At 47.5% G+C, this 12,207-nt stretch overlaps 1 protein-coding gene across 5 annotated transcripts in view; it reads right to left on the bottom strand.

Moving 5' to 3' along the window:
- The window catches only part of ESYT3 (extended synaptotagmin 3), a 43,706-nt gene that overhangs the window by 26,501 nt on the left and 4,998 nt on the right, over positions 1-12,207 (bottom strand). The gene's annotated exons all lie outside the window — the stretch shown is intronic.

The raw sequence follows: 12,207 nt of genomic DNA, 5'->3' as shown, positions 1-12,207 counted from the left end.
CCATTCCGCCCACGCGCTGCACCTCAACCCTTCCTCCCCGCCGCCTCCACGTCGGTCACAGGTGCGCTCTCCGCACCCACTCGGCGTCCAGCCCTGGCAACTCGGAACTGGTCCTGCCCTCAAATAGCGCACTATCCAGTGGAGCAGGCAGCAAATAAACAGACAACGACCTGGCACTGATTCCGCAGTGCAGCCCAGCTCCAAGGCTCGCGTGGGCGTTTCTGGGCACGCGGTGGCGGGCAGGACAGGACTCCACGCGGTTTCACCCCTCCCCTCCACCCCAGTCCCACGCGGAGGCCGAGGTGGGAGAGGACATGGAAGGCGAGGAGGAAAGGGAGGGCTGGAAACTGCTTGTTTGCACACGCAAGTAAATCCCCACTCCTGCGGAAGCACAGGACCCCCAACCTGGAAACCCCCAGGAAAACACAGGTTGCTCCTTGCAAATTCCATCCCCCTTATTCGTTTCAATGACACAAACAATATGCAGTCTCCGTAGAAAAATTAGAAAATGCAAACATCACCTAAACAAAAAGAAAAAATATTAGGGAATTCTACCACCCAGTGATAAGTACTTAACAGCTTGATGTTTTCACAGACAACTAAGGAGTGGGGTGCTGTGGGGCGCCCCTCCCACCTCTGCCCACCTTGGCTCCCAGAAGCCCCTCCCAAGCCTCCTCCCTTCCCCTTAGGCCTTTCCTATAGTCACATAGCTTCCAACTACGGGGTCACAACCCCTAGCCACTCCAGCTCCACCTGCTGGGTGAACCCCAGTGTGGGAAGGGGGAACAGTGGAAGGTGAGTGGAGTGGAGGGACAGTCCTGTTGGCTGACCTGTGCATGACATAATTCTGAGAGTGCTTAATCCCCCTCCAGGAGTCTCAGTCTCTGCATCTGTCTGCTGAGCTTCTCATTCCCCCAGGGGTTTTCTTACAGAGGAGTAGGCGTGGACATGTACAGGGCACCTGCACAAAACACTGTTCACCAAAACGGCAGCCACAGCCATCACTGTGGCCATGCCCCAAGTCCCCTGAACATGAGGCTGGCTTGGGGTCAGATTCAGAGTGGGCCTGGGACCACCCACGGTGGGGAAAGGGCATGCCCCCTCTATCTGGGAGCTCAGAAAGGCCACTGTCCTGGGACTAAGTAGATGTGTCCCTGCAGTTCACACACCTACCAAGTGCCAGGTCCTCAGCCAGCTTTGGGGTTGCCCTTAAGACTCAAACACATGCCCTGGCCTGCAGCACTCATTCAGGATCACAGCCATTCCCAAAGTAGGGGACAGAGAAATTCAGTTCTCCCGGAACAGTTTTTAACAGCCTTGACTGGTCAGAGGAGTTCAGTGCTTCTGAAACTCTTGGGACACCATTCTCCCATTTTCTCTTGGGATACTATTCTCCCAGCCTCAGTTTCCCTTGCTCTGGGCAGTGGCCTATACTAACTCAGAAAAGTTTATATTCCCAGGTACGGAAGAGAAAATACGGCCTGGTTCCCAGAGGTGCAGCTGACCCAGCCCACAGAAATAGAAGAGATCGATGCGGGAAGGAATTGTGGGGAGAGTGGGCAGGAGCTCAGTTCAGTGGGGGTGATGCCACCTGCTCAGCAAACATTCCCTGCAGCTACCCTGGGTCTGGTCTCAGCTGGGAACCAGGCAAATGGAAGGCAAGACCTTTCCGTTTCTTCCTATTACACTGCCCAGTACTAAAGTAGAAATTACTGCACATGGGCCTAGAGAGGAGACCCAGCTCATGTCATGGCCTCATCGCCCACTCCCACCGGTCCCTTTCAATCCAACCACCTTTACCTTTTCTGTTCCTACCAAAGGCCTGCATGTGTCATTTTGTGTGTCTGAAACAGTCCTCCCTACTCCCCCCTTTGATTGATTCGTTCGTCACTATCTTAGACTTCACTTGCAGGAAGCCTCTCTGGGTGTCCCAAGTTGGGGATAAGTGAGGTGGCCTGCTGGTTCTCCATTGCAGCATTTGATACACTTTACTAGAGCTGCCTGGTCTTGCTGCCTACCTCCCTACATACTGGAAGCTCTAGGAGGGCTGACTGGGCCTCACCCCTATTAAAGTCTGTTTCTAACATATGAAGGTCTTAATAAATATTTGTGGAATGAATGAATGAAGCATGGCCCTTGCCCTCAAGGAACTCACAGGCAGGCAACTAACAGATCACTCTGATACAGAATCAGTACTAAGGTGGGAAGAGGGAGCATTCTCAGAGGAACTTGCTGACCTCACCAGTAGTTGTCCTCCTTCCAGCCCAAGCATCACACTTCCCATCCCACACCTTTGGCCCGGGTTGTTTTGTGACTTCAGGAGCTGAGTAGTTCTGATCTCTGGACCCCGAAAGGTGATCCTGCTTGGTGGGTCCAACCCTGGCCACTCTTGGGAGTTAGTCAAATGAAGATTCCTGAGCTGCCTCATGCCACTGAATCAGAGTATATCGAGGGTGGAGCTCACCAACTTATTTTTCACAAGCTCCTGGTATGATGTTGAAGTTCAGTCAGGGTTGGGATCAATGACCAGCCCACCCCTTGCCTCAGGGTGACCCACATGCATCCTGAAAATGTAGGAAGCAAGGCCGGGAACTATGTCTCATGCCTATAATCCCAGCGCTTTGGGAGGCTGAGGCAGGTGGATCACTTGAGCCCAGGAGTTTGAGACCAGCCTGGCCAACATGGCAAAACTCCATCTCTACTAAAAAATATAAAAATTAGGTGGGCATGGTGGCACACACCTGTAATCCCAGGTACTCAGGAGGCTGAGGCAGAAGAATTGCTTGAACCCTGGAGGCACAGGTTGCAGTGAGTCGAGGTCACACCACTGCACTCCAGCCTGGGCCACAGAGCGAGACTCCATCTCAAAAAAAAAAGAAAAAGAAAGTGTAGGCAGCAACAGAATGACCAAGGCCCACACTGATTTAAGCTGTCATGGTTTCTCTCGATTGCCCACACCTGTATTTGAGGCTCCTCACCAAGAGGCCCCATCATGGATGAGTCTGAACCCCCTAAAGAAAGCAACAATTCAGTCCAAGAAAATAAGAGACCGCAATTCTCCTACCCTGCCTAGGGACCTGAAGCCCCTCCCTTAGCCTGAATCTCAACACCTGCCTTCACTCCCAGTGAGCCGAGGTGCAAGAGCCAGACTACATTCCTTGTGACTGCCCCTGAGTAAGTTTGGAGCAGGGGATGAAATCATAGAGACTGATTCTTAGGGAGCAATGACTCATCCTCAGTGCTTTCCCATTTTGACATCGACAGATCAATCTATTTTTCCACTATAATTGGTCTTTTTTTGGAACTTGAAGAAATCTTTTCCCACCCCACATTCTCAAAGTTACTCTGGATTTTCATCTGTTGGCTTTCACGTTTAGGTCTTTAATCTCTCTGGATTTTTTTACATAAGGTGAGACAAAGATACAATTTTTTTCTCCCTCCATACTTTCACTAAGGCAATTTTCAACCAACACATAAAAAAAAATTGCATCTTTTTCCTTGACTTGGGAATCTACTTCACTCAAAAACTAGCTCCTCATATGTACTTTGGTGTGTTTCTGGACTTGCCATTCAACTCCATCAGTCGGCCTGTTCCAGTACCACGTGGTTTTAATCACTGTGTTTTTGCCAAATGACCTGGGGTAGGGTGAATCCCCTCCCCTGCATTTTTTTTTTTTTTTTTTTTTAGATCGAGTTTCATTTTTGTTGCCCAGGCTGGAGTGCAATGGTGCAATCTCGGCTCACTGCAACCTCCACCCACTGGGTTCAAGTGATTCTCCAGCCTCAGCCTCCCGAGTAGCTGGGATTACAGGCACCTGCCACCACGCCTGGCTAATTTTTTGTATTTTTAGCAGAGACAGGGCTTCACCATGTTGGCCAGGCTGGTCTCGAACTCCTGAACTCCTGATCCACCAGCCTCGGCCTCCCAACGTGCTGGGATTACAGGCATGAGCCACCACACCTGGCCGCCGATTCCCCATTTTGCTTTTTCTTTCTCACACTGATTTAGATAATAGTAGATATTTATCGTTCTGTATGAATTTTAGAATCAGCTTGTCAATCTACAAAAAAAAATCCTCCTGAGATTTCAATTGTTATATTTTTTAAATTATAAGTTAACTTGTGGGCTAACTGACACGGTTAAATATTACATCATCAACACCCTTTATTTATTCACATTTTCTATTCACATTTAGGATCAAATTTCCCAACTCTTTTTCTCTAAAAGTCCTGTATATTTTTTGTTAGATTACTGTGTGGCATTTCATTTTCTGGGCAACTTTGCTGAAATTTGTTAACAGTTCTAATTGTTCATTGATTCTCCCAGAACTCTTTTTCTTTGATTTAAATCTGTTGGCTCTTTTATGTTTTTAGAGTTGAACTTCATGAGTTTGGGGAATATCATTTATTTTCCATTTTTGTTTTGTAATAAATGAATTCAAAGGTATAAAATCCTCTAGTTTTTGACACAATAAATTGCTATTCTACTCTCATTTTTCTATTCCCATTATGACTTCCTCTTAATGAGTTTTCAAAATAGTAATGTTGTAAAGTATCTAGACATGTGAGATTTCAAGAGATATATATTTTTGCTGTTTTCTAATAATAATTTTATTTCTTTGTGGCCTGAACAGTCTGTAGGATTGTCAATTCACTGGAATATGTTGATAATTCCTTGTGGCCTAGTACATGATTAATTTCCATGACTATTCCATGTGTGATCAGGTTATTAATCATGTCCTTCTAATATGCTTTATCCTTGCTTAGTCTTTGCCTGCTTCATTTATCATTTTCAGAAAGGGATGTATTAAAAGATTCCAAGCACAACTGTTGATTTATCTACTTCCTCATGTCGGTTGTTGATTTATATTTCAAGTTTATATTCTGTAATACATATATGTCTGTGATTATCATAATTATTGAGACAAGGTCTCACTGTGTCACCCAGGCTGGAGTGCAGTGGTGTGATTTTGGCCTACTGCAGCCTTGACCTCCCAGGCTCAAGCAATCCTCCCACCTCAGCCTCCCGAGTAGCTAGGACTACAGGTATGCACCACCACGCCTATTATTTGTTTGTTTGTTTGTTTGTTTTGGTAGAGACGGGGTTAGGTCATGTTACACAGGCTAGTCTCAAACTCCTGGGCTCAAGCTATCCGCCTGCCTTGGCCTCCCTAGTAGCTGAGACTACAGGTACATGCCACCATGTCTAGCTAATTTTCTAATTTTTTTGTAGAGATGGGGCTTTGCAATGTTGCCCATGCTGGTCGTGAACTCCTGGGCTCAAACCATCCACCTGCCTCAGCCTCCCAAACTGTTAGGATTACAGGTGTGAGCCACCATGCCCAGGTATATCATTATTGCCCTTTACAAGCATATAACAACCTTCTTTGTCTTTGAGTTCTATTCTATTTTGCCTAATATGACAATTGCTATCTCAGCTTTCTTTTGTTTCAAGACTTGGCCAGTTGCATATTTTCCATCCTATTTTCAACCGTTTTGAGTTCATGTCATCTCATGTCATTTAATACTCACCTAATCCCTTATTTGCCCCACTTTACAGATAAGGAAACTAAAGTTCAGAGAGGTTACATGACTTATAATCTCCAGTAGTGGAGCGCTAGAACGGAGACCCAAGCCTGGGTCTGTCTGACCACAGAGTCTGTGCTTTTCCACTTCGTCCACTACTCCTCCTAAGAAAACCTCACACAGCATCACGTAGGGGTTTTATAGAAACCTCTTTTACAAAGTCTGGGATTTAGCAGGCAACTGCCCTTATGGGGCTTTAGCCCTGATTGGTAGAGGCCATGCCTTATGACTTACAAAGGGCATTCCATAAACACTTTCATTTGATGCTCCCAACACTCTATAAATCATTATTCCCCTTTTACAAATGAGGAGACTCAGAGACTAGTTAGTACTTAAACAAGATTACCCATGTGATCAGAACCCAGATCTCACCTGCATATGATTTGAGCCCAAGCCTCAAATCTTCTCATCCATTTCCTCTCCTCCCCATCCTCCACCTGAAATGTCAGCATTTGAAGTCCATTCCTTAGTGTTTTTCTAACCTATTCCTTGTGTATTTCAAATTCCACCTCTCTAAGCCTCAGCTTTCTCATCTGCGAGATGGGTACAATACTGCCAACTTCACAGTTCCTGAAAAGACTAAAGGCATGGATGATGCTCGGTATCCTTCCTGGATCAGAATAAGCGTTCTGGAAGTGGTAACTTTTGCTGGAAGTTGTACAGACCTGGGAGGTGCAGGCACTCTGACCCCTCTGACCTCAAGTACGTGCAAGAACAAGGTCACCTGAGCTATGTGTCCAGTTCTGCCTCACCCAGAGCGCAGCAAATTCTCTGCTGAGTTTCCTAGTGCCTCTGGCCACCACTGCAAGGCGAGAACAGAGAATGAGGAGGATTTACAACACAGTGCAAGTGGTTGAGATGGAAAGAGGAACACGGTTGGTGTTTCCCTGGCCTCGCTGACTGGCCCAGGGATCTGTGGCTCAGATAAAGACAGCCGCAGAGAGCTGGGCCCAATGCCTGTCAGGCGCCCATGTGAAACTCTGCCCAATGGGGGCAACTGCATAGTGAAGCTTGGCAAACGCACCCAATCTGAGCCTCTGCCTTGTGTCTTTCCTCACTAGGGAAACAAAGAGAGGCTGAAAAATAAGATGAGTGGCTCACACTGAACTGAGCCCTAAAATCACTGAGCTTTTGTTGCAGTTCCCCACGAGGCTGGGAGTCTCTGGGACCAGCTAGTGGGGAGTCACCCACACCACCTGGCAGTGCAAAGAGCTCTGCAGCGATTCTCAGACTTCTGTGTTCAACAGTCCCACCTGGAGAGCTCGCTACAGTACAGCTGCTCGGTCAGGGCCCACAGAGATTTTGATTCCAGAGGACTGGGGCAGGAGCCTGGAAACCTGCGTCTTTAACAAGCTCCTGGTGGTTCTGATCTTAGCAGAGGGTGTGGAAGAATGAGTGGACAGGGCTCCCCAGGCTGGAGGGCTTGCTCAGGCCCTGGAAGAAGGTGGCTCCTCTGCCTCCGGGGGTTCCTGACTAAGTTTGAAAGTCACAGCCTGGGTTTCCAGCTGTCACTCCTAGGAGAACACTGCTGTGTCACCAAATTCGTATAGCAGCCTTCAGACCTCAACTCCTTTATAAAGGGAATTCTTCCACAAAGAGCAAGGGGAGGCCAGAGCCAAAAGGCAAAAAACAGAATATTATGATTTCCCTGGCTCCGGGCCTGCTCTGCCCTCTAAAAGGTGAGCCACCCCCATCTCATACCTGCTTTCTGTAGCCAGGCAGGAGGAAGAGAAGGAAGTGCGCCCAGGGATTTAGAACACAGGGTTTTGGTCTTAACTCCCTTCAGCCTCAGGTTTCTTGCTGATTAATAAGTGGGGCTGTTAATTCCTGTTCCTCCCAGATCCACGGAAACAGTGGACTTCTAGATGGTTTGGTGTTAGAGACAAATCCAGCTCTCTAGCAAGCTTCATCTCCATAAAACATGTACACTATCCTCACTGATGTATTATAGGTGAGAACATTTCCCCAAAGCAGGCCTGGAAAATTCCAAAGATGCCCAGACACATGATCAAGTCACCAGGATCTCCGACGTCTGCTGTCCTCCCTGCACTACCTGTCAGAGAAGTTTAAATAGTTCACAACCCTCCACCCTCCCCATCTGAGGCCTCCGTAAACTAACATACCTCTTGATGCTGTTAGTGTATTTGAGCCGACGCATTCCAGGCAAAGTGATCTAATATTTTAATGACAGTGTTTTTAGGCATTTTCAAGGGAGTAGTGGTGATGAGAATTTAGAGAGAAGAGGTAAAGCAAATTCAAGTCTAAGTAGAATTCCATGCTAGACAGGCCACCAAAGAGGCCCACATCAATAATCCATATTTAGGTGGTGATGTCTGTGCATTATTTCTTAAGCCCTCTAGGAAAAATGATTCCACAGCAGTGAGGAAATGGAGCCAGAATGACAGCTGCCTCCCATCGGAGCCAAGGTTTTGGTGGGGTCCACACAGATGGGTCTGGGGTTGGGGTGGGAGGCCTTGACAAGAGCTTGGGCCACCAGACCCTCTTGGGAGGCGGAGGGACTAAGGAGCCTCACTTAAAGGGCCTCCCTGTCATTCGATGAATTCTGCCAGCTCCCTCGCACAGGGTGGCAGCTCTCCCATGGAGCAGCCATGTAGTCACACACACACACATACACACACACAGATGCACAAACACAGATGTGTGGACACACACGCAGACGCACACACACAACTACACAGACACATCCGCAGACTCACACGCATGTGCAAAGAAACACACAGTTTCCTAAAATTAGCCTCATGGCTCTTCCCTACTCCAAAGGACATTCTTACAGACAATACACCCCTGCTAACTAACTGCTGAGAGGAGACCCACTCATTCTGAGTGTCCTACAGAGATGTCCTACAAAAGGAGGCCATTGGACTTCAGGCTGGCTCCTGTCTTCCCAAGATCGGCTGCTGCTCTGTGGCTGCCTGTTCAGTGGTTCCCGCTTTACAAGCCAAGTGGTCCTTTGATTTCACTTTTCTCCTGATGCGCAGCCTTTGTCCTTTTTTTCCTCTGTTCTTGGAAGGCAAACATTTAACCATTAAAACTACTTTTAAATCTTCCAACCCTTCTGCTTTAAATTACCCAGCTCAAGTACTTTGAGGGAAACAATTGCTTTGCCAACTTGAAAATCTGTCTGGCACTGTTCTGTAATCCACAGCTCCTTAACACACGCAGCCAGCAAACTGGCCTAAATCAGCTGAACCCAGCAGAACTGAGCAGATGAAATTCCACTAGTCACAGTGATGAGAACACTGACACTGAACACTGTCACTCTTTGCTAAGGAATAAGGGCTCAAAGCAGAGGGGGGTGGCCCTGAGCTGTCCACAGAGTAGTTTTTTAAAGGGGACCTAAGCGATGATAGTAAGTTCAGAGAGTTCAATGATCCAGTTAGGGTTGGTAATTCCTAGAAGTTAAAAAAACTTATCCTCTTGCTTATCAAAATAGCAAAGGCCCCAAAAGATAATATTCAATGCTGATAAGACCACAGTGAATGGGCAAAAGTGTCTTTAAAAATCTTCATAAACTTCTAGGAATCATACTAATTAAATTGAGAAATGTGGACTAAGATTTACACGGCAGGCATTCACTGTAGCATTCATTCAGCAGATTTCTACTGAGTCCTTACTATGAACTGGGCACTGAGCTAGCAGCTGAAGCTACAGATATGTACAAGACATATACCTTATCTTAAAAGAACTTTCAGCCTGGAGGAAAAGTTAGCCATAAAAATACGTAGGTCACAAATCAGTCTAGGAGGCAGAGTGACAGACACATGCTCAGAGCCCTGTAGGAGCCCATGGACAAGAGTCCTGGGGGTAGGGCCTGAGCTTGGACTTGAAGGATGAGTCACAGAATCTAGATGTACAGATCAGAGGGAGAAACTGCGGACAGAGGAACCACCACCCACCTCCGCTAGCCATGTGACCAGGAAAGCCTGGAAGTAACCAATATAATCAAGGTTAGAGAAACAATTACACAACTTGTGGTATATTCATATGAAGGATATGATCGTCCTTAGAAGTTTGTTTGGAGAATGTAATATAATGTTAAGAACATAAAAAATAAGAAAAGAAAAAAGTACAAGTTTTTAAGAAACTGTTTTCATATATTTTCTATATAAAGGAAGCACACCCAAACATACTGTATCTCTGGGTGGAGGGATTATAAAATGCTTATCCTAATTTTAACTTTTATGCCATTTCCAAATATTCTCCAATGAGAATGTTTACTTTCATGACCAGGAAAAAAAACACATTTTTAGACAGTTTATAACCAGTTATGTTAAAAAGTAAATACAACATGGGCAAAGGAATAGAGTGCGTGATTCTGGGGTCTTGAAACATCCTATAGCCTAGACAATTTCCTTGGCTTTTTGTTCTGAGATTTCCAAGGCTCATGACTCACGACACTGGCACAGGGCTTCTCGGCCTGCCCTCCCACAGAGATAGGGCTTATGGGACCTGGGTTCTGCATCCCTCTGTGGCCTGAGGAAATCAAGTCTCATATCCTTAGCTTGAAATATACAGCACCTTAAAAAAAAAAAAAAGGTGCTTTGTCCTTTAATAATTCTCAATGGGGCAGAAAAACATCTTAAATCCCTCTTCAATATTTGCAGTCGAGGAGGAGGAGGAGGAAAAGGAAATCACTTGCCTCAAGCACATGTGAGCACTTTTGTGCTACAAGCTCCAGGTTCCCAGAGAATTAGAAATCCCTGAACTCTGCTGGGAGGAGTGGGAGGGGGAGGCGAAGGAGCAAGGCAGGCCAGGTCTCAGCCCCTGCTCCCTGAGGTAGCTGGGTTGTGGCCCTCCCAGGTCTTCAGGGGGCAGCTCACACCTCCCAGAGCCCCCTCCCCAAAGTCACCAGAGACATTCCCACAGAAGTGCCATCTCTGCCTGCCACCAAGACTCTGGGCCAGGATCCAGTGGGAGCCGGTGACCATCTCTCCCCACCTTCCTGCCCACTGGAGAGGGGGCTGCAACACAGGACAAAAGGGCCTGTCCCTACTCATGGCCCTGATCCTCATCCACCATGTGACCTCTCAGTTACTCAGGGCCTCAGGCCCCTGGCTGAGAAAAGGTTGCCTGGACACTCCTGGCCCAGAAAGATTCAGCCCCTTGTAAATGAAGCAGTGAGCAGTCTCATGTGAGCTCAGGTATTATACATTGCTGTCCCAGAATCTGCTCACCCCAAGATGCAATAATGAGCTCAACTGACCTAACCTGTGAAAGACTGTGGGCCGAGTCCCCAACTCCCTACCACAGCCAGCAATACCATAGTGCCTCTTCCTCCAAGAAGGCTTCCTGGGCCACTTCCAGCCGAGGATAGAGCCCCTCACCCATGCTTTCTCGGAGCCTCAGACTTGGAGCCACCTCAGAGAACTGATCATGCTCTATCAGAAGAGGCTGCCCTCGCAGGTCTGAATCTCCATCTAGCTCATGGGTTCCTCAAGGGCAGGGGCCATGTGTACTCATGCTGCCCCGCCTGCAGCTCTGTGCCTGACACACTGCAAGTTCTCAATAAATGCTTGCTGAGTGAGTATAGGAATGAACACATGTATGCCTAAGATCCCTCTGTTGGGCTTGGAGGAAAGGGCCCATACTCTGTCACTCATATTGCTCAATCCTGGCCCAGGACATGATAAGTCCATGAACCATCATTAAGACATGGGGCAGAAACCCCAAAGGCATGACTAAAAATTTATCTGCCTCTTCCTTCCCGAGGACAGGCCTGACTCCAAGCCATTTGAATAACTTCACAGGGCTGCAGGGACCTCAAGGGTAAGAAGTCTCCCTAATTCCAAGCAGCACCCAACCAGTCCTGATGTTTAAAATCAGGTTCCATGGCCCTGGCTCCAAGCATCAGGCTTTGTGATCTAATCTGAGAGTGCCCAGGCTAGCTCAGAGCTGTCACTGCATTTACTTCCTCTAATTAACTGAAGTATCTCAGGACAGACCCTGAGAGCCTGGGTCCTGGAACGACTGCTGCTCCAGCCACAGAAAGAATGTCAAGCTCTCAGCACTAGGTAAGCAAAGCACTCAGCCCTTGGCTGTCTGCCTGAGTGGCTGGCAGGGAGGCCTGTGGGGTCCTGTGGGGTATGTGTCACCAGAGAAAAGCAGGCTCGGGACTGGTTAATGATGGCAGACCCTACAGCTATGAAGACTCTATAGAACATCTCCTAAAATGTCATGATTTTCAGAGAAATCAGAGGCCCAGAGAGGACAAGGGGCTTCCCAAGATCCCTCCATGAATGACTCCAATGACTTCCACTACTTCACATCACGACCACCTTACCAGCAGACACACACGAGTTAACTGCCCCTCACAAAGCTGCCAACTGATGTAACTGATGGCTACCAGCTGAAAGGAGAGCCAGCCTGGCTAGAAACCACAGATAGACAAAATGCCACGTTTTCTCACAGCTCTTTCTCTTCTCTACACTGCCTCAGGCTATTTTCCTACTACCAGCTCTCATTCCCCCAACCTGGAGCGATGTGAGGATTTCGAACTTCCCTCCTCACAGGGGCCCAGTCATGGCAGGGGCAAATCAATATCTGATAAGCAACCCAATCATCCAGTTGAAGCACTGATCAATGGCTGAATGAGTAACTGGA

The sequence above is a fragment of the Pan troglodytes genome, chromosome 2, assembly GCF_028858775.2.
Source record: "Pan troglodytes isolate AG18354 chromosome 2, NHGRI_mPanTro3-v2.0_pri, whole genome shotgun sequence".
NCBI lineage: Eukaryota > Metazoa > Chordata > Mammalia > Primates > Hominidae > Pan > Pan troglodytes.
This window is presented reverse-complemented; position numbering and strand designations above follow the sequence as displayed.